Raw genomic sequence first — 20100 nt, forward strand, 5'->3', positions numbered from 1 at the left:
ACATGTGTCACATCAGTTAGAAGCCAAATTACACAGTAACAACCTTGTAAATACAAGTTGTGCAAATCAAAGTCTGTAATTAGATATTGATATTGAAATAATATACATTTAAGAGAAAGTTATTCTGTGGTGTGCTTAATAGGAAGGAGATTTTGGAAAGGAAAGTTTAAATAACTTTTTGCCCTGCAGAGTCTGAACTCTCCAGCCCAAGTGCTTTGATTTGCATAATGGCTACTTATTAGTTGCATGACCTTCGACAAACAATTCAACTTGATCTCATTGCCCCTCAATTTGGTTATTAACAAAGGGTATCATTTTGAGTGGAGCGATTAATATTTAGAAAACTCCAACAGAAGTTAGCTATTATTACTATCATAGTTATTGTTATCATTATTTTCATTCTTCCTCCCAAGACACAAAAAACTAGGGATATTTTATATCAAGGAAGTTGGAGCATTTTAGCCACATTTAGGTAAACTTTGTCTCAAAAGGTGATTCGTTCTCATGCTTCACTAAACATTTTCAATTCACTGAATTTCTGTGTCAGTTAAATTACGACGCAGTGCACCTTTTACAAGACACGCCGCTAAAAGATAATTAAAAGTCTTTAATATGGAGGAAGCAGTTCCTCCTCCCCTCACTTGGTTATGCCACATTAACTTGCATATCAGTGAGCAGGGAGGGGAAAACCCAGAGCTCCTGTGCTCCTCAGAGGCTTGAAATCTGTAGCTGCTTAAATCCCTCCTCTTTTCCTTCTTCTCTGTCTCTTTCCCTGTCTATATTTGTCTCTTCTGGTCTTTCACAATAATATGTTCTCCGGCAGACATTATACTCACAGTAGACAGATGAATCTTCACATTCTCTGGAGACTGAGTTGGTTCATAATCCCCAAAACTTGTCCACCCTTTGATTTGACATCACTAGGTTCCACTCAGCCAAACCTTTCCCTGAGCCATGGGAGCACCATGGGGCTAGGACACACAAAAAATGAAACACTAAAACTCAACAGAGCACTGAATTTAGGTGAGGGCACAGTAGAATAAGTGTCTTATGCTCCAAAGAAAGATAGAAGATGCTAAAGCTTAGGACTACTCTCCTGATTGATTCCTTTGCTGTGAAGAAGATTTTTAATTTGATGTAGAGCAAACAGACAACTTATGGAATGGGAAAATCAGTAAAACTTCTCAGGGGAATAATGTCTAGAATATATAAAGAATGCAAAAATAAAAAAAAACTAGACCACCTAAAATAAAAGACTCAATTAGGATATGGACATGATAAAAGCTATATTAAGGCTGTGTAGCCCTTTAAGTGTCCCTTCCTCCTTAGAAAAGTCCTTCAAACATAGGTGCTTTTGAGACAGTGGAAATATTGTGAAAAACAAAAGTCTACTTAGCAAAATCTATTAGAAAAGAAGTTTTGTAGAGGGCAGGGATCATAATGGCCATTTTTAGTATTTCTTTAGAAATCCTTGATCTATAAATGACAATGAAATAATAATGATGGTGGTGATGATGATGATGATGATAATGATAATGCTTCCACATAATATTATCTTTTACATTTGGAAAAACTGACTACTTCCCATATTCTAAACAAATCACTCACTGGACTCAATGACCGTTCTTAGAACACAGGCTTCATTAATGAATTTCAAGGTCAATAACATATTTCTTTCCCTTTAGTTGAATGAGTACTTATGAATCTTATAAGAACTGTGGGCATTCTTACCCAGAAAAAAAAGATGTACACATTTTATCCAAAAATTCAGCATGAAATTCCAGTGGTTCACAGGACTTCCAAAATCCACACCATTCAAAAACCTACCTGGCATATGTGTTTGTCTGTAGTATATAAATGCTCCTATGTTTAATTGTAACGAAAGTGGGCAAAATTAAGAATTATGTTGACTTTTGCTTGACAGTCTGTGCAACATAGATTGTTACTGATCAGAGTAGAAGGGATAGGTTAACCTGTCACTTCAAAGTATAAAATAATAAGCTGTTAACCATGTGCTGTGTTTCATGCTGAAATTAGATAATTAATAGTGACCCCTGAGAGACTTAGCAGGACAAGCATCTTCTGAGCTGTCACAAAGACACGATTTCACAGAACATTCTAGTAGCTACATGTTCATGAAATTTTCAGGTAATTACAATTCCCTATCATCTGCCTATAGCATACATCTTTTAATTCTCCTTGTTTGTTTCTCTGAAGAGACAGTTAAAACTTTTTTAAAATTTTATTTTAAAGATAATTTCAAAAAACAGTGAAAACAATACAGAATTTCAGAACAAGGTGATTACCAAGGAAATTACCAATGGTTGTTTTATTGCATACTATTCTCTTCAAAGTAGTTGCTCAGATTACCAGATATAGGTATGCAAAATTGATCAATCAATACAAGCACCAATTGTTCCTTTCAATGAAATTCTAGACAAGGTTATTTATATGAAATAATGAAAAAAGGGGGCAAAAGAAAAAATTAAAATAATGTAGTGATACAAATATAAATTTGGGCAGATAACATAACTAGGGCTACGACATAAAAAAATGAAACACTGGAACTCAACAAAACACTTAATTTAGGTTAAGGTACAGTGTAGAATTATTGCCTTATGACACAAAGAAAGATATGAGATGTCAAAGCTTGGGACTACTCTACTGATTGAGTCCTTTGTTGTAAAGATTTTTAATTTGCTGTAGAGTGAACAGACAACCTATGGAATGGGGAAACCAGTTAAATTCCTCAAAGGAGTAGTGTCTAGAATATAAAAAGAATTCAAAACTAAAAAAAATTAGATCACCTAAACTAAAAGACCCAATTAAGAAATAGGCAAGGGAAGCCAACAGATGTTTAAATGCTCAACCACTCTGGCCATTGGAAAAATACAAATTAAAACAACACAAAGATTTCAGTTTACATTGTAAAGAATGCAAACATCAAATAAAAAAATAAGCCTGGTGCTGTGGTGCATACCTGTAATCTCAGCACTCAGAAGGCTGAGGCTAGAGGATTGCCATGAGGTGGAGGCCAGTTTGGGTTGCATAATAAGTTAAAGGTCAGTCTGAGATACACAGCAAGATTCTGTCCAAAAAAGAAAAGGAATAACAAGTGCTGCTGTGTCTGTGCTGAAAAGGAACCCTCCTACATTGTTCATGGGTTGCAAACAAGTACAACGATTATGCCGTATGGAGATTTCTCAAAGAACTAAAGCTAGAAATGCCATATGACCCTATTCCCTTTTTAGATATCTTCCCCAAAGAGCTAAAAACATCATATTAAAGTGATACACGCATAGAAATATTTATAGGTGCACCATTCATCATGGCTAAATCCTAGAAACATCTGTATGCCCATCAACAGGTGAATGGATACAGAAAATGTGCTAGCTATACATAATGGAATATTACTTGGGTACAAAGAAGAATAAATTTGCCATATTTGTAGGAAAACAGATGGACCTGGAAAATATAATGTGGAGTGAAATAAATCAGACACATGAGTGTGAACATCATATGGAATCTCTCTTTTGAGTAAGGGAAAGTACAACCAAAGAGTAAAGAAAGGGCTGGATAGAAGGAAACAAGGGGGTAGATCTCTTGCAAATAGGAAAGAATCCAGGAGACCAAAAGGAGAGGAGAGGGGAAAGGAAAGTAAAAGGAGTTAAGATTTGTCAACTCCAGGACCCTAAGAACCACAATGAATGCAAATATTATATGTCGTAAACATGAGCTAGGAATAATAATAACAACAATAATAATCAAAATGAGGGAAGGGTTCGATTCCTGGTACTGGAAAAAAACCAAAAAACTAAACAAAACAAAAAACCAAAACGAGGGAGGGGGTTTTAGAGACGGAAGGAGGTGGGTGGGAAGATGACGAAAAGAAACAAGCAGTGTTATGTGCACTTGCTGACTCTTCATCATGAAAGGAAACTTCAGGTGTAGCAAATATGTACTAATACAAATAAATAAACATAAAACTTATGAACATTGTACCTTAGGAAGTCAACTGGAAGAAAATAATTTTTTTTGAAAACTTGAATGTTTCTTGGCAAAATGTATATAAGATGAAATTTAGCGTCTAACCTACTTTAAAAAGTAGAGTTCGGTGGCATCAGGGTTAGTATTTTAGGGTTGAGAATAGGATTCCTCATTTGCTTGATGTCCATAGTGACACAAACAGAATGGAGATTTTATGTTAGAAAAGAAATGTGAACCACAATCCATAGCTACCTGAGTTTTCAAGCAACCAAAAATGAAAAAACAAAGCTAAGTAATTGGATCAAATTGCCTCCGACTTACCGTAGGAAAAACAGGGTTCCTGTTAAAGTGTGCAATACTTTCAAGACCTGAAAATTTCCTCTTCTTGGAATTCCTCATTTAATTCCCATGACTCCTAGGGATTAATATGACACTGAATGGAAAGAGTCCATTTTCTTTCTAGACAGAGAAGAAAATGAACAGGATTAATACTCAAAAGAAATAGTGATGAAGAGCTTTCCCCTGGAGATCGCTGGAAGGGAGAGAGAAAGGAATGAAGGATAGTGACTCATTTGAAGGAAGCATTTAATGAGATACAAGTCTGTGAGAATCATAAGAATCTGCTACTTTGCATGAGTGCAGAAACAAATGAAACTTCAGAGCAGTTATGAAACACAAATGCCATGAACATGTTGAGTGTGCTGATATTATCTTTTCTTTTCATGATTTTACTGTAGTTTAATAGTAATCATGTACTGCTAATTTAGGGTATCATTTTTTTTTTTTTTTTTTTTTTTTTTTTTTTTTGGTTTTTTTTGGTTTTTTTCCAGTACCGGGAACCGAACTCACGACCTTGCATTTGCCAGGCAGGCGCTTTTGCCGCTGAGCTAAATCCCCAGCCCCTAGGGTATCATTTTAGATGACTAGTTACTCTGGTAGATATTTTGCTAAGTATGCATTTAGAATTTATTATATTGCAACATTGTTGGATCCAGTTACACGGAGGCTCACTTTCTGCCTCTAGTGTTTATTCACATCATCCTAACCTTTGCATACAACATTTTCCAAAGTAAAATGTGCGGTCTGGGTTATATAATTCCATCTATTGAGAGATAAAATTCAGATTTATAATATAAGATTTCATAGTTCCTTTTAAAAGCTTACTTGAATAACCAAAAGGCAATGTTAAGCAATGAGGAAATCCATTATAAAAATGTCTTTGTTATGAATATATAAACATAATATAAACATCAGTTTAAAAGACAGAATACTGAGATGGCTGGGTATATCTCTGTTTTTCCTAAAGGCAAAGGTAGAATGAGTTTGTCATAGCTATGAATGCCAACATTATAACTCAAAATCCATCCCCTAGTTGATGCATAGAGGCTGTGTCGTTTTAATACTTCTTGGTGTTCTTATGCTTAATGATTTGGTTTATGTGTAGGTATCATGCAGTGCAGATTAAAACAACTAAATTTCCAATTGCTTCTGCATGTTAAACATGTACTGACTAAGGTCAGCTGTTTGAAAACAGTGTAAGTTAGCAGCAATTAGTCTCACCAATGGAATTGCCCCTTGTGGTGTCTTTGCAATGTAAATAAAGAATATTAAATATAAATCCGAAGTTCATTTCTAGGATAGGTTTAGAATGCTGTGGCTGTTGTTTTTCTTTCCTCCTCTCACTGAGTTTGAAATAACTGGCAGGCCTGCCTATTTCAGCTCTACGAACTGTGTAAATCCACAGCCCCCTCAATCTTTTCTACTCTCTGCTGTCAGGAGCCGAGAAGGGACTGACAACTCAGCCTTCTCAGCAGCCAGTGAGTTAACCTCCCACAGTTTAACAGTGCAGGATGGCAAAAGACAGAAGATCCAAGGTTCAGAAACAAAGGACTTTATTACTCAGGACACAATAAGCAGAATGAACTTCATGTTGGTTCCCACGTCCTCCGTGTCCCTTGAGAGTGAGGGGACTGAGTGAAGATGCTACATAGCAGATATGTGTCAGAGTTGAATAACAGCAAGTTTAGGAATCCTTTGATTGTATAAGGAAACTGAAAACACAGTTGCTCAAATCTTGCCTTATAAGGAAAAATTATGTTTATTATTCCAGTAAGAGAGAAAAAAATATCTTCCCTCTTCCCTGAAGGAGGGTCCTAAACTACCTCTACCTTCCAAGGCTTTTGCTGTACAAATATCTTGAAAAGATAGCACAGCACAAAGGCTGACACCCGTTCTTCAGAAACTGGAATCTCTGGCTCTGACACTTGGTTCTTTTTTTCCATTAATTGGAGTGAAAACTATTTTCCTTTGGACATTATCTTAAAACCAAACACAGTGAAGGATAAGGAAGAGACTCAAAGTCATTCTCTTAAAATAGGAACAAATTTATTTTATAGGTTTTCTAACATAAAAATACATACATATAGGTAGTTCTATACCACTTCTGATCCAGAGGATTAACGTTGTAAAGAGCTACTGGATTTGGTATGAGGCCCTCATGGCTGTGGTGGGGTACACCTCTAATTCTAGCTCTGCGGGAAGCTTGAGGAAAGAGGGTAGAGCCTTAGAACCCACTGTGAGCAACTTAGCAATTTAGGGAGACCTTGTCTCAAAATAAAATTAAAAAAGGACTGAGGATGTGGCTCAGAGAAAAGGCCTTCATTTCAATCCCCACTAAGTACCCCACACACAGACAAATCTTTGCTCTTCTGTACCGTACTTGTTTGATGTATAAAAATTCAGAAATAGGGGCTAGGGATTTAGCTCAGCAGCAAAGCGCCTGCCTGGCAAGTGCAAGGTCGTGAGTTCGGTTCCCAGTACGGGAGAAAAAACAAAAAACAAACAAAAAAAAAATTCAGAAATAAGGCATACGCATGTATTTGTCTCCAAACCAGAGTTAATACTTACCACATTTTAAATGTAAAATAATAATTACACCTTGGGTATTAAATATGATGGTTTTTATTCTCTGAGGATAGATGAATTCTGAGATTATCCACTGCATTCTTCACACATTTCTTCACAATTTCCTTCAATGTGTACAGAGTGCTAAAGGATTTCCAATATGTGTCTATATTAAATTTAAAATTCTCAGCACTCATATAGTGTTCTTTTAAAATGTGTCTGACATTTTGAGCTGTTTGTCGGTAAAATTATGTTAGCTGACCTAGGTCGTGATCATTAAATATTGCTGCTAAAGTGTCTCAAGATGTTCTTTGCTAATTTGGTACTCATTATAGTCAGCTGAGTTAGGTAGAAATATTACAGGCAATCAGACAGGGCTAAACACTCAAAGAGGTCAGTGCAGAAGATAAGAACACATTACAGCTGTGGCTGTGGGCACATTCATTGAAGGCCAGGCCTCAAGAGAAAAGTGGAATGACTACACATACATACCTCTCTGAGAGATGAACAATAACATTTGATATTCTAAAGAGGTGTCAGTCACCTAGCCCCGCTGTAGGGGGCTGACCAGGACATCCTTGGTCCTTGACTTCTCCCTTCCAGGCAAGTTCCTTGTTCTTTCCACGCACACTTGCTACATGTCTTGCTTTCCCATTGTATCAATGTTATCTAAGTGACTATACCTGTAATCTTACTGGTTAACCATAGCTTGGTCCCACCTTGTACTCCCCTCATGACTTTGTACTCACCTATAAAACTTCCTTTGGGAAGTGGGCCATGGGTAACCCACTTTCTGGGTCCCTTCCTGTGTCTCTCAGGCAAGGGCTGTATTTCTTTCATCAAACTTCCCTACTCTTAATCTCCTTTGTTCTTGAGAATTCATTCTTCTATTTTAGTGAACTTGGCACTTTGGACACCTAACAAGTTGGGAGTTTTAATATTTTCTTTATCATCTGGAGGTCCTATATCATTCCTATATCAATATCACTAGAGACAGAGCCCTATGTCAGATGTGATAACTTCCATAGAGTTCAGATGTGATAACTTCCATAGAGTTCAGCAAGATAATGAGGTAGAAGATTAAGACATGACCAGCTAGCTGAGCAAGTGGGCATGATCTGTCAATCATGGAGATCTAGACATATGTGCAGGAAAAGAGATCCCCAGTCCTACACCCAGGACCAATCAGAGTGCTATCTTCAGTTCTGCTGGCATGAAATCCAGCGATTTTTTGATTGGTTAACCTATATGTGATGTCTTCCATCAGTGACCTACTGGCCACAGTGCTCTCTCTTTCACAGTGGCCTACTCTCAATCTGCAGAGATTATTTTATTTCCTACCTTTCATCAATGTAAAGTCTCTCAACCTTTTGGTATTTTTTTGTCCAATTCTTTATTCATGACAAGAACCAAGAAAGAATCCCTAGAAGGAGCTCACAGCTCCCCCAGAAGCCCAGAAACAATATTACTTATATCCAGCACTTTCAGCAGTGGAGATACACCTCTATTCTAATTCTTACTTTGAGCATAAATCTTTTCAGAAGCATGCAGGTGAAAGTTGGAAACTCTGACAAATATTTGGGAAGGACTTATTGCTTTTTGTTAGTTTACATTTTTAGATGTAACCTAAAATCCAAATTCCTTATTACTGGAAAGGAAAAGCCAGTCTCTGAAAAGGAAGTTATTATCTTCCTTCAACTCTGTTGGCTCTGTTCTCAGCCTATATTTACGCTACCTCTCTCAGGAGATTAGACACAATCCTGGAATTGGTGAGTGATTCTGCAAAGCTAGGAGCTGAATGAGCTTTACTTTTCTGGGGTAAAAGTAGTGTTATCCAAGAAGTCAGATCCTGATACCCTGAGACTGGGAGGAACCAGGTCTTCACTCCTGCAAGGAACCTTGTTGGTCTCTCGTTGTATGCTGAGAAACAGCGTGGGTCTGAGGAAAATAAAGACAAGAGACAAGAGCTGGGTCAGAAGGAGGTGATTGCTTACCTGGGCAGGAGGATCTCACTTCAACAGTAGGGGCATTTGTTTTATACTCTTGCAAAGTTAGTATCAGTAGAGGTGATATTGCCTAGCAACTAATGACTGTTATAGTCCAGGTAGAATGCTTTTCTCTCAGGTATCTTGACTGCTTGAGGCACTCTGGCTCTGTCCTGCATCTATGTGTATGACCAGTTTCCAGCTCCAGTGGCTCTCAACATACTCCTTTGTGTCTCTGACCAGATAACAGAGAGTTATTCAGAAATATAAGCAGAGTTTATCGTGAAGTAAAGACATAGACAGAATACACAGTCAAGCAAAAGGCAGGTAGTCCCATATAGGCATCTGCTGTAAGGGGGAATTTGGATATCATTTTATGCACGTGAGACTCCCTCCTGAGGTTCAGAGTACTAGGATGATTATCACTGTATTATTTGCATTATAGATATAGATACACATATGAACGTTTTTTAGAAATTAATTTGGAATGTTAGTATTTCTGTTGGAAGTACTGTTGGAAATGTCTTTCTTGTTCATGTAAAAAAAATTAGAAAGGAAATTTATGAAAGAAAGAATTCTAATCTAAATCAGGTTGTCATTCAAGTGGGATGGTCTTTAAAGGATGTTGTTCTCTCTGATATTTTTGGGCTGTAGGCCAAAGCAAACAGAAATGTATATCTTGTTCTTGAAATAGATCTAATAAATTATTGTGAATGTATTATACCCTGAGCTCTTTGTTTGTATTTATTTATTCTTTAATTTGTTCTGGCAATTGAGTTATAACCCCAGCTGTTTCTTTTTCTTTTTTATTTACTTTGTAATCACTTAAAAGTACTTTAGTTAGGTTATGAATAAGGCAGCTACCTAGGGAAAGGGCCTGAGGTAGAGTTGGATGATCAGTCTTATTGGTAAAAATTAAAATAAGAATAGACAGTGAAGTAGGACTTTGGGCCAAGACTGAACTTCCTCCAGCAACATGGAATGCATCCCCCTCCCTACTAATGAGAGTTGTAGCCACTCCTTTCTAAGCTTCTGAGTTTCTGGGAACTTAAAATACAAGACAATAAGTTTTTCCCGGAAATTTCAGGTTCCTTTAAGCCCTACAACGGGGAGACACTTGGAGCTCCAATTGTTCATTTAAAGATCACAGAGCCATGTCTGACAGGCAGCCACTACATAATTGAGGAATTCCTGTGTGCAACTTAAAAGTTCTGGACTGAGGGTCCATGTGGAATTTCCACTTTTGGGTTCCCTCCTGGAGGAATCAGCACTCTCATAACTTCTTCCTTTTGGCTGTGATGTCATTCCTCCTCCTTTGGGGAACCATGAGCTTAGCTCACATGGTTACAATTGGGTCTTGTTAGGTCATCAGGTTGCCCAGGTGGACCTCAAACTTGAGATCTTCCTTCCTCAGATTTTCAGAGTGATGGTTTGACAGCCACGCATCGCTATGCTTGCTTCTTCATATTTAATTACAATTTCCAATGCATGCTATTTTGGATCTACTTTGTCCCTCAGGACTAATGTACTTGCTGGCTAACAAGACTAGGCCACTGGGAAGTGCATCAGGGTGCTGCGCGAGTCCTGTGAATCTTCCTAGAACCATCACTGGCCTCCACTCTGGTCCACTGCCAAGGTCATCTTGTGTTGCCTTTGTAGCCCGTAACTCATTGCCAGCTGAGGTTCCCACCAGGGACTAAAATGAGAAGGGAGTCCTGCCATTTAGCCACAGACATTAGGATCTTGGAGATGCTATTTTAAACTTTCAAAGTCACTGCTTCAATGCTGAGCTCCAGACTGAAAGCTCCTGAACCAGAAAGACCAATCCCTATGATATGCTGTACAGGCAATATAAATATGAAGCATGTTTGGTCTCTGAAGGGTTAAAAGAGTGATCTACTTCCCCCAAATCCTTCAAGGGATATTTTTACAGAAGGAAAGCGAAGGTTAACAGTGTTTCGAAGGTCAACTCCCATGGTGGGAGGACACTCTGCAGTCCAGCTAAAAAGGTCAGCTGAAGGCCAACAACAGCCTCCTGACTGCAGTTTAAACACTTCAGACCAATGTACTCCATGTTTGAGGTTTTTTCCCTTGATAAGTAGCTACCCTGAAACATTCGCAAAATGAGTTTTCCATGAAAGGTTGAAGGAATAAATGACATTCCCAGGAGCTGCACCCTCCAGACTACTGGGATCTTCAGGGACACTGAGGGTATCTCCATATGACAGAGATACTTTGTACACAGACAGTTCTCAGTTAAGATGCTTGAATCTTTGAAAAATGAAAATACACTGCGGTAATCAAAACTTTAGAGAATAGGAAAAATTACACAAATCTTTTTATCTGCCCCTTATGCAATTGTGTTGATAATGAAAATATTGAGTTGTGTAAAAGGGGGAGAAAATATAACTCCTTTTCATCAACCCTCATAAGTTCTTAGCTAGGACAGAGTCCTATTAACAAAAGGCAGATTAACACAGAACAGCAAGGAATTTTAATAATACGCACAAGTCTGTCACCAAAGAGAGAAGTAATTCCCTTTGGAAGGTAACCCTGCTCAAAGCAGTGGCTTGTTACTCAGTTTTGAATAGTATTTTAACAGAGAGCAATGAATTTTAGAGTGGCAAGACAAAGTTTCAGACTTCAGAGGGAAGGTAGTAAAGCTTACTCCCCAGTTCCTCTGGACCTCTTGGCACTGACCCTACCTAAGCTGATAAGCTGCTGTCTTCACTAAAGGAGGTTTCACACCACTGGCTTTACACAGAAGGGAGTGGGGATGGAAGATCTTTTGTCTGAATTTTTGTCCCTCCATCAAACAAAGGAAGAGAGAGAAAGTTGCCTTGCATTTTAACAGGCTTTCTGTAAGGAATTCTTAATGAATTTATTCCTCCTGTTGTTACCAGGTTTTGGTGTCCTGGGGACCCCATCCAGAGATTCTTTTTAGGTTCTTCTTTTCCTGAACAAAGAATTGGACAAAACAAGTGCAAAGGTAAAAAAAAATATACTGTTTAGAACAAGAGTGGACCAATGAAAGGCAGGAAAAGCAGTGCTCTCCACAGGGTGAGAGAAGGTCACTGTGAGAGGGAGAGCACAGTGGTCAAGAGCACAGTGGTGGCTGTCTTTTGTATCTCCCACTCCTCAGAATGATATTAGATCTGGGCTGCCCTATGGAAATTCTGCTTGAGTTTTCTCAAAAATTGAAGACATCACTCTCTGATTTGTTCCAAGTGCAAGGCTATGGGAAATGCTCTGCACATGTGTCCTGGAACTTCCCCAGCCAGTTTGCCATGCCCTAATCTCCTGCCTCACTCTTCTGGAGACTGAACCTACAGCCTTCTCTGAGAGGAAAGTGCTCTCCCACTCAGCTACATCTGCAGCCCAACAATCCTTAATAATTTAAGGAGAAATATTTTCATTTCACTCAAATAATATAAATATTATGTGATCATATTATATTATAATAACATTATTATAATTATAATACATTATTATTTATTAATACAATAATATATTATTAATATAATAATATATTGTAATATAATAATGTTTATTCTATATTAATATAATATATTACATTATAATATAAAATATCATTATAATGATTATATTACATTATAATTATATTATAATAATAATTGTATTATTACTTGCAGAAGATGAAATGAAAAAGAAAGAAGAAGACAGATCAAAAGAGGAAAAAGCATCAAAAGAGCATGAGAAAGACTTGGAAATAAAAAAGGAGAGTGAAAAAAAGTGTCATTAAAAAGTAAACTTTTCTGTATGTGGGGGAGACCAGCATTCATGAGGTTGAGGAAGAGGGATACTTTCAAGTTTGAGTCCAGCCTGGGCTACAAGGTGGATTCAAGATCAGCCTGAGTTACATAAGAAGACCGTGTTCCAAAAAAAAAAAAAAAAAAAAAAAAAACAAAATAAACAAATTTTCAAAAATAAGTAAAAAGTGAACTTTGGATAATATATGTGTATATAAAAATTATCAGAGTTTTGAAACTGTATTCTTGATATAATTTGAAAAAATTAGATTAAAAACTGTGATTGTTTTCTACTTAAGTAATTTTCTATAATTTCATACATGCATATATGACGTCTATGTGCACAACTGATATATAGAAATTAGAATATATGGAAATGTGGAAATACATAGAAATGTGGAAATTTGAATATGTAGAAATGGAATATATAGAAATAGAGAAATTCTATTTAGAAATAAATAGAAATTATATTTAAATTATACAGTACCATAAAATAAATCTTATTTCAAAATTAAAAGTTTGTGTTTGTGAGGTTCTGCTTCCATAGGTAACTCCTCCATTTCCTTCTAAAATGAGAGATTCTTCGGAGTTTGGGAACAAGGAGGGCAAAGCTGAGATCAGCTAGGAGCAGCACAATGCCTCTAGGACTGAAGGTCAGGTGGTCAGATCTGAGATCTAGTTGAGGCAGTAGGAGGTTGTTAGGCATGGTAGTGTCTTGGTGAGCGAGATCAAGCAGACATATGCTCATGTCCATTACCTTGGTAAAGCTGCTGTCATCACTGATCCCTGTCTTCCCTACCTGAGGGCTAGCTCTCCCTTTCCATCATTTCTTAGTGAGCCAGATACATGGACAATAAATGTTTCTCCCAGTAGGCTCTCTGAGGGGTGGGAGCACCGATGTCTCCTTCTCCAACAATTGCCTGGAGCACTCAGTCAACTCACAGGAGGGCAGGACAAATGGAGCGGCAATGTCTGCTACAGGTTGAAGTACTGGGACCCACATGTGCCTAAGCCTATTTCTCTGGGACTCCTATTTTGGAGAATCAACCCATTCCTCTCTTTTGCTATTCAAAATGTCAGAATAACAATGAAAGAAAGTATAATTCAGAATGAAATATGCTATAGAAACAAGCATTATGGTTTTTCCTGTCCCATTATTCCATTTGTGGAAGTGTGACCCTTGAAATCTAAATATGATGCACAGGAAAAGTTAGCTATTTCCATGAAGCAAACTAACCCTGAACACTTGAATCTTGGCTATCTCATCTTAGGTGGGCTCTGCATGTGTGCGTGGTGAGCTGGGAATGAAGCTGACAGGGCACATAAGTCCCCTGCTCTAAAACAATACCCCCAGCATATAGTAGATGCTTAGAAAATGGCTCATAATCGAATGATGACAAGAATGAAGATGCTGGGCTTGGAGAGAGTCAGCCGAAAAGACTCAGCCTCTGAGCCTCACTTCACATCCTCCAGCAGTCTGGTTGGGAAAAGGGATACAGGAGAGCTGGGCTGTTCAAAGGCCCTTGAGGCTCAGTCTTGGAACCAACTTTGCTCTTGCCACATAATATTAATAAACACGAATCTCAAGGCTCTCCTGCATGGAGAGATAGAAAAATAGATTCAAATGCTATGGAAACTGTAAAGTCTGATTGCAGAATGTAGACAGAGTTAGGATTTCAGTTAAATCTATTATTTTAATCAATTCATTAGACAGATAGATGGGTAAATAGATATGCCTCACATACTTGTGTGTATCTGACCAACAGTCTGTTATGTGATCTACTGCCTAGATAAACGATAGCACAATGTATAGTTGCATCCTTGCCAGCTGTGCTTTTTTTTTTTTTTTTTCTATTTTGTCGTTTATGGGGTTCGACAAGGCTGTAAATCAGCATAAACAGAAAACCATGTTTCTACTGTATATAATCTGCAGTTATCAGAATTCACCTTATATTTCCATTCATTCCGTTTGGGATTATGTTTTGTTCCAGTGTTTTTGAAAAATAGACATATATAACTATTTTGTTTAATTTGTCTCTTATAAAACCTACATTACTTAATATTTAGGATGACAGTGTTTGTCCTCTGCAATGTACGTAGGAGGACTGTGGAAAGAATATCAAAGATCTTAAGTGATTATCAGCACCAAAAGCCTGAGTGACAATGAATTTTCACCAGACTTGAGTGGTATTTTTTAGGTGGTTTAACAAAATACAAATTCTATGACACACTGAAAATGAAATATTCATCCTCCCGAGAGGCTGAAAACTAGCACTGCTAAGGGAGGGTGACACCGGCACTCATGTTAAGAAGCTCTGGAAAGATAAAATAAAAAGTGGTTGCTCACAGGGAGAGTCATAAGAAAAAAATGCATATTTGGTTTAGAAATCGGCTCCCCTACCTGTGAACACCATACAGGTCACATCCTGGAGAAAATCACAGCAAAACTAGATTAATACCCACTTTCTATGGGAGAATATGGGTGATTACTAATCTTTTCCAGAAGACTAGGTCATTTAATTTCCTGTCATTCTCCAGGCCGTATATCTTCATTCTTTTCATCATTCAATTATGAGCCATTTTCTAAGCATCTACTATATGCTGGGGGCATTGTTTTAGAGCAGGGGACTTATGAAGCATACAGTGACATTGCTTTAACCCACCCTGTATTATAGAGGAAGAGGAGAAATAATAAGGAAAGGTTGCAGCAAAATAATTCATTTGGGATGGTTGCTGTGAATACATTAAAACAGGCTGATAGATTCCTGAAGAGATAACGTGAACCCATAAAAATGGCCAGAGGAAGATTCGTAGACTGTGACATCTGAGCTGACATCACAAAGGAAAGATGGAGTCAACTATGTAAGATCTGTGGGGAGTATTTCAGGTTTGGGGAATGGTATGGGTACAGTCCAATGTGTGGATCTAAAATATGGATGACCAAGGGAAAAAGAGAGCTAGGAATCTGAAAGTCAAAACCAGATCCTGCCCCAAGTGTATGGGGAAATCTGACAGGGCTAAGCCAGGCGTGCCAAGGTTCAGGTCCTCAAAAATCCTGATCTATTTCTGTGCAAGACAGAGCCCGGAGTACAAATAAATGAAGTAGTACAGTACTATATTAGGACAGACAGGAAAGTTTAGCAGTTTAGACTAGAGTGAGGCATTTATAGGAGAGGAAGTATTATGGATTCAGGATGGATTTCAAGAGCAGAAACAGCAGTCCTGCTCTCTATAGAGTTGACGGGTGAAGGAATCATACATGTGACAACAAGGGCTGAAATTCTCAGCCTGGCACATACTGGACTAAATGAAGCACTGCACTATGGAGAACTTAAAAGAGCACAAAATAAAAATAAATACAAAAGCTTTCAGTTCCTCTCCTGAGCTAACATCATACATTTTGGAAAAAGGTTAAAATAGGAAGATCTCCTTATCTAAGTCTAAACAGACTTTTCTGAGATCTCAGAGGCTTTGACAATTTGCAACTTTGATGTACCAGTTTAGACACAGTACTAGTGTTCCTAGAAGTGACAAACACAGGATGCCCTGGAAAATGTATTGCTAAGATAACCACATCGGCCAACTCAGACCCTTTCCCATGTCTTTGTTCCCTTATAAAAGTCTCAATCTCTCACCCTAACTGCAGATTCCTCTTTTGGAAACGCATTCCCTGTCCCTTGTGCCAGCGTACTTCGTGATCTAAATGAACTCTTACTTTTTCTTGGTAAATTCTTCTATGGCCTGCATCAACAGCCTTCTACATGCCCTCTGGCATGACAATAAATATTGTGATGAGTCATTGATTGTGAACTTTAAAAAGATGAGCAGTCATGCATTTACTTGATGGAGACAATGTTCGGAAGACGAGTTTAGCAGGGGTGGTAACCAGAGTGTTATTCCAGATATGTTGTTTGTGACATTTGTAAGTATTTATGAAGGTTTTCTTCTAGAAATAATTTGCCACCATCTAGAAGTGTGCATATAACATGTATTTTTGTTTAAATGTATCCATGCATTTATGCACACACATGCATAGACATGTATGCTTATGTACACATACATGCATTCAGGCATATGCACACATGCAGATAGATTCAAAGCAGGAAGCTACTAATATATATATATATATATATATATATATATAATTGTTTATTAGAAAAAGAATATACTACTAATCAATTTAAAAATATTTTATATATCCAGGTAAAATTGGTAGCAGATGCTTTAAGGATAGTCTTTTGTTTTGTTTTTTGACAATAGTGAGCGTTTCACTATAAATGGGAGTGTCATATGATATGGAGACATTTCCATTGTACTGGATTCCTGTGTATGGAACTTGTATACCTTTGTATAGAAATAGTATTCACACTGCTATCTTTTTTTATTATTCATTCATTTATTTTTGTCTTTGTGAGACAGGGTTTTGAAATGCGGGTCAGGTTGGCTTGGAACTCTGTGGCCGAGGCTGGCCTTGAACTCTCAGCGACTCTTCTGCCTTAACCTCCTGAGTGGTGAGATTACAGGTGTGCCCCTGTACCACCACTCCCAGCACAGCATAATCGTATGTTCTTAATAAAGCAGTATTTCCTGTTCACAAACACGATAAATGATATGAGGCCTTGTTCCTGCTGGAGAGCTGCGGAGGGACATTATAAGAGCTTCTGGTCCTGTGTGGAACATTCTATGCATTGTTTCCAGGTGCTGTACTACAGCTCTGTTAAATAGGTTGCATTACTTTCATCTCATTTATACACTTATTTTGGTTTTTCTGAGGCAGAATCTCACTATGAAGTTCAGGCTGTCCTGGAATGAACTCTGTAACTTCGGCTGGCATCCAATTCACTGTCATCCTCCTGTCTCAGCCTTTCAAATGCTGGCATTATAGGCAGGCACCATCATGCCTGGCCATTTTAAAGTGAAAAAAAGATTAAGTATTTCATTCACTTATATGTCAGTTGAGTCCATGTTCAAGTGTCTGAGAAAGAAAGAGAGAAGAAAAGTCTGTACAGAACCATTGTGTAAAATGAAATTTCCCTTTCAGTTTTCATAGGCACTTTTGGTTACTGGTGCTCAATTTGCTAAGCTTTCCTGACTACAAGTTTTATCCTCACCTCATCCCCCAAAGAAAGTTAAGCAAATCTGTTAGATTTTTGTACTTGAATTAATTTGAGGTCAGTTGGTTCCAAGTTCCCATCTACCTCTTTGCCTGTAACTGAAGTCAGGTGAACACAGCTGATGCAAATACACAGACAGGAAGCTTCCATTTACTTGATGATGGCTCAGCAGATGAAGAGCACCTTCACTGAGGAAAAGTATGTGTCCAAGGGTTCTTACGTACAAAGGAGGCAAAAGAACATACAACTCAGTCACATTTTATGAAAGGATATTTTAAGAGTATGGTTCCATTTCAGAAAGAACTTGTAAGGAATATTTAGTGATACTTGATTGCAATGCAAAACTATCAGCTTAAAACTAAAGACGTAAAAACCATGAGCTGAGAGTGACTAAAATAATTACTTTGGATTGAGAGAGCTCGAGCTCGATTCAGAAACATACAGTGAAGCACAGAAATGATTAGAAATATATTTTAATAAAAATGAAACTTCAAAATTATATATTCATTCTTATAATACAGGTGTGGAAATAATGAGAAAAGAGTACTCCATAGGCAATAATATTACCTATTTCTGTGGAAATAGACAAGATGTATGAAAATTTTATGTACATGGTCTCTTTCTGCAGGACAATTCAATGAGGTTAGCAAAAATGATAACATTATTATATACATGGCTACAAGAGGACTCAAAATAGGAAACTTATAAAAGTTATTCAGCCAATGTCAGAATTTCCTACATAATGGTCTCTACATAATGTTTCATAAAGATTTTGCTTTGTAGTGCAAACTCTCCCCCAAGGCACTTTAGATTTTTTTCCAAAAAGTCCAACAAACTAGTCTCTTAAATTCTTAAACTGTGAAATATAGAAAAGGTGAAGATGGTATCTCAGGTTTAGAAATTGACACGGATCAGAAGAGCTGGATGAACACTCAATAGCTTATTTTATCTTCTTGTGAATATAATTCTTCATGTATTGCTTTGATGATTCACATACACATTTTACTGTATTTATGTCATGCTATCCAGGGTGACAGGTCCCAAGAATGTGGTGCCCACGGGTGAAAAGAAAAGTAAGAGAGAAAAGAAAAACAAAAGAGGCAAAAGTCTGGGATCAGGGGCTTACAGCCTCTTGGACTGCAGCCCCAATTACCAATCTCAGTCACCCTTTATTCAGCAAGAACCAAGGGTTAGCTAGTACAAATGTGTGGATACCAAATGTTTTAATAATTAAAGGATTATCCTTCTCCAGTTCTGCCTCTTATGCTGCTGGCAACAATGTCCAGGTGGGCCTCCCACACCCAGCACCAGGCTCACTCAGTTCAGCTGGGGGTTACAAGTTGACCACCAATTATCAATCCACTACAATCCCAGTCCTTACTTCCCATTAATTTTTACAATGCATGGCAAGACTGAAAAAAGGGATCCCTTGCAATTCAAATACACTCTTATCTTCAGGTGAAAGGCTTCAGTTCATTTTTGCAACAATAAACAAATCATTGTGTGTCCTCAGCACTTTCTAATCAAAGAATGTCCTTCTCCACATGTTTACACTTTAAAAATAATGTTAATCTAAATTGAGAACAGAATATTTAAAATGATTGTTTTACAAATTTCCAAGGGCAAAATTCTTAAGGCACTTCTTCAATTCATCCTTGTTTATCCGCCCCCTATTTTTTCCCTGATACTTCATTTATATTCATTGTTAACATGAGATGTTAGAGTGCATTTGATGTTCATCATCTTAATTTCCATAACTGGTTGCACCACTTGATGAAGAAAAATATGGAGTGGAGTTTGCTCCTTCAAGAAAAGATATCAAACTAACATAATCTGTTAGCTCTGACAGCTCAGATTAATCAACTGTTTCGTTTTCCTTTTACTGGCAGGAGAAATGGCGGGGGAGACTCTGAGTTAGCGTCAATCAGCGCTCAGAAAGAAGGGAAAATCTGCTCCTCCAAGTCTGAATAATCAAGTGCATATGTTTTTAATTAGCAACATCTTTGCACTTTGTGCCTCATTCAGATGATTTTCTTTTATTTGGTGTGTTAACTTTTTGCGATTATTCATACCCCTACATGTCCAGAGAAAATAATTTAAACAATTAAATTAACTCCAATAAAGCACAACGTCAATAACACCAGAGAAAAACCCTCTCTACTGGCTGGGAGTGATAGTGACAAAAGTATACAGCCCTCAGACAAAGAGACTTTTTTTAGCTCCTCTAACAATATCTGAGTCTTTTCTGAAACTTCCTTGTACAGATGACATGTACGTGTTCTGGCTGCTACAGGCAGCACGTGCTTGTCTGAGTCCTCCCAGGAAAAGGGGGATCTTCCT

At 37.6% G+C, this 20100-nt stretch overlaps 1 pseudogene; it reads left to right on the plus strand.

Moving 5' to 3' along the window:
- The window catches only part of LOC102030153, a 126649-nt pseudogene that overhangs the window by 105885 nt on the left and 664 nt on the right, over nucleotides 1-20100 (plus strand).

This window comes from Chinchilla lanigera, unplaced genomic scaffold (assembly GCF_000276665.1).
Source record: "Chinchilla lanigera isolate Chin_1 unplaced genomic scaffold, ChiLan1.0 scaffold00053, whole genome shotgun sequence".
In the NCBI taxonomy this organism is placed as follows: domain Eukaryota; kingdom Metazoa; phylum Chordata; class Mammalia; order Rodentia; family Chinchillidae; genus Chinchilla; species Chinchilla lanigera.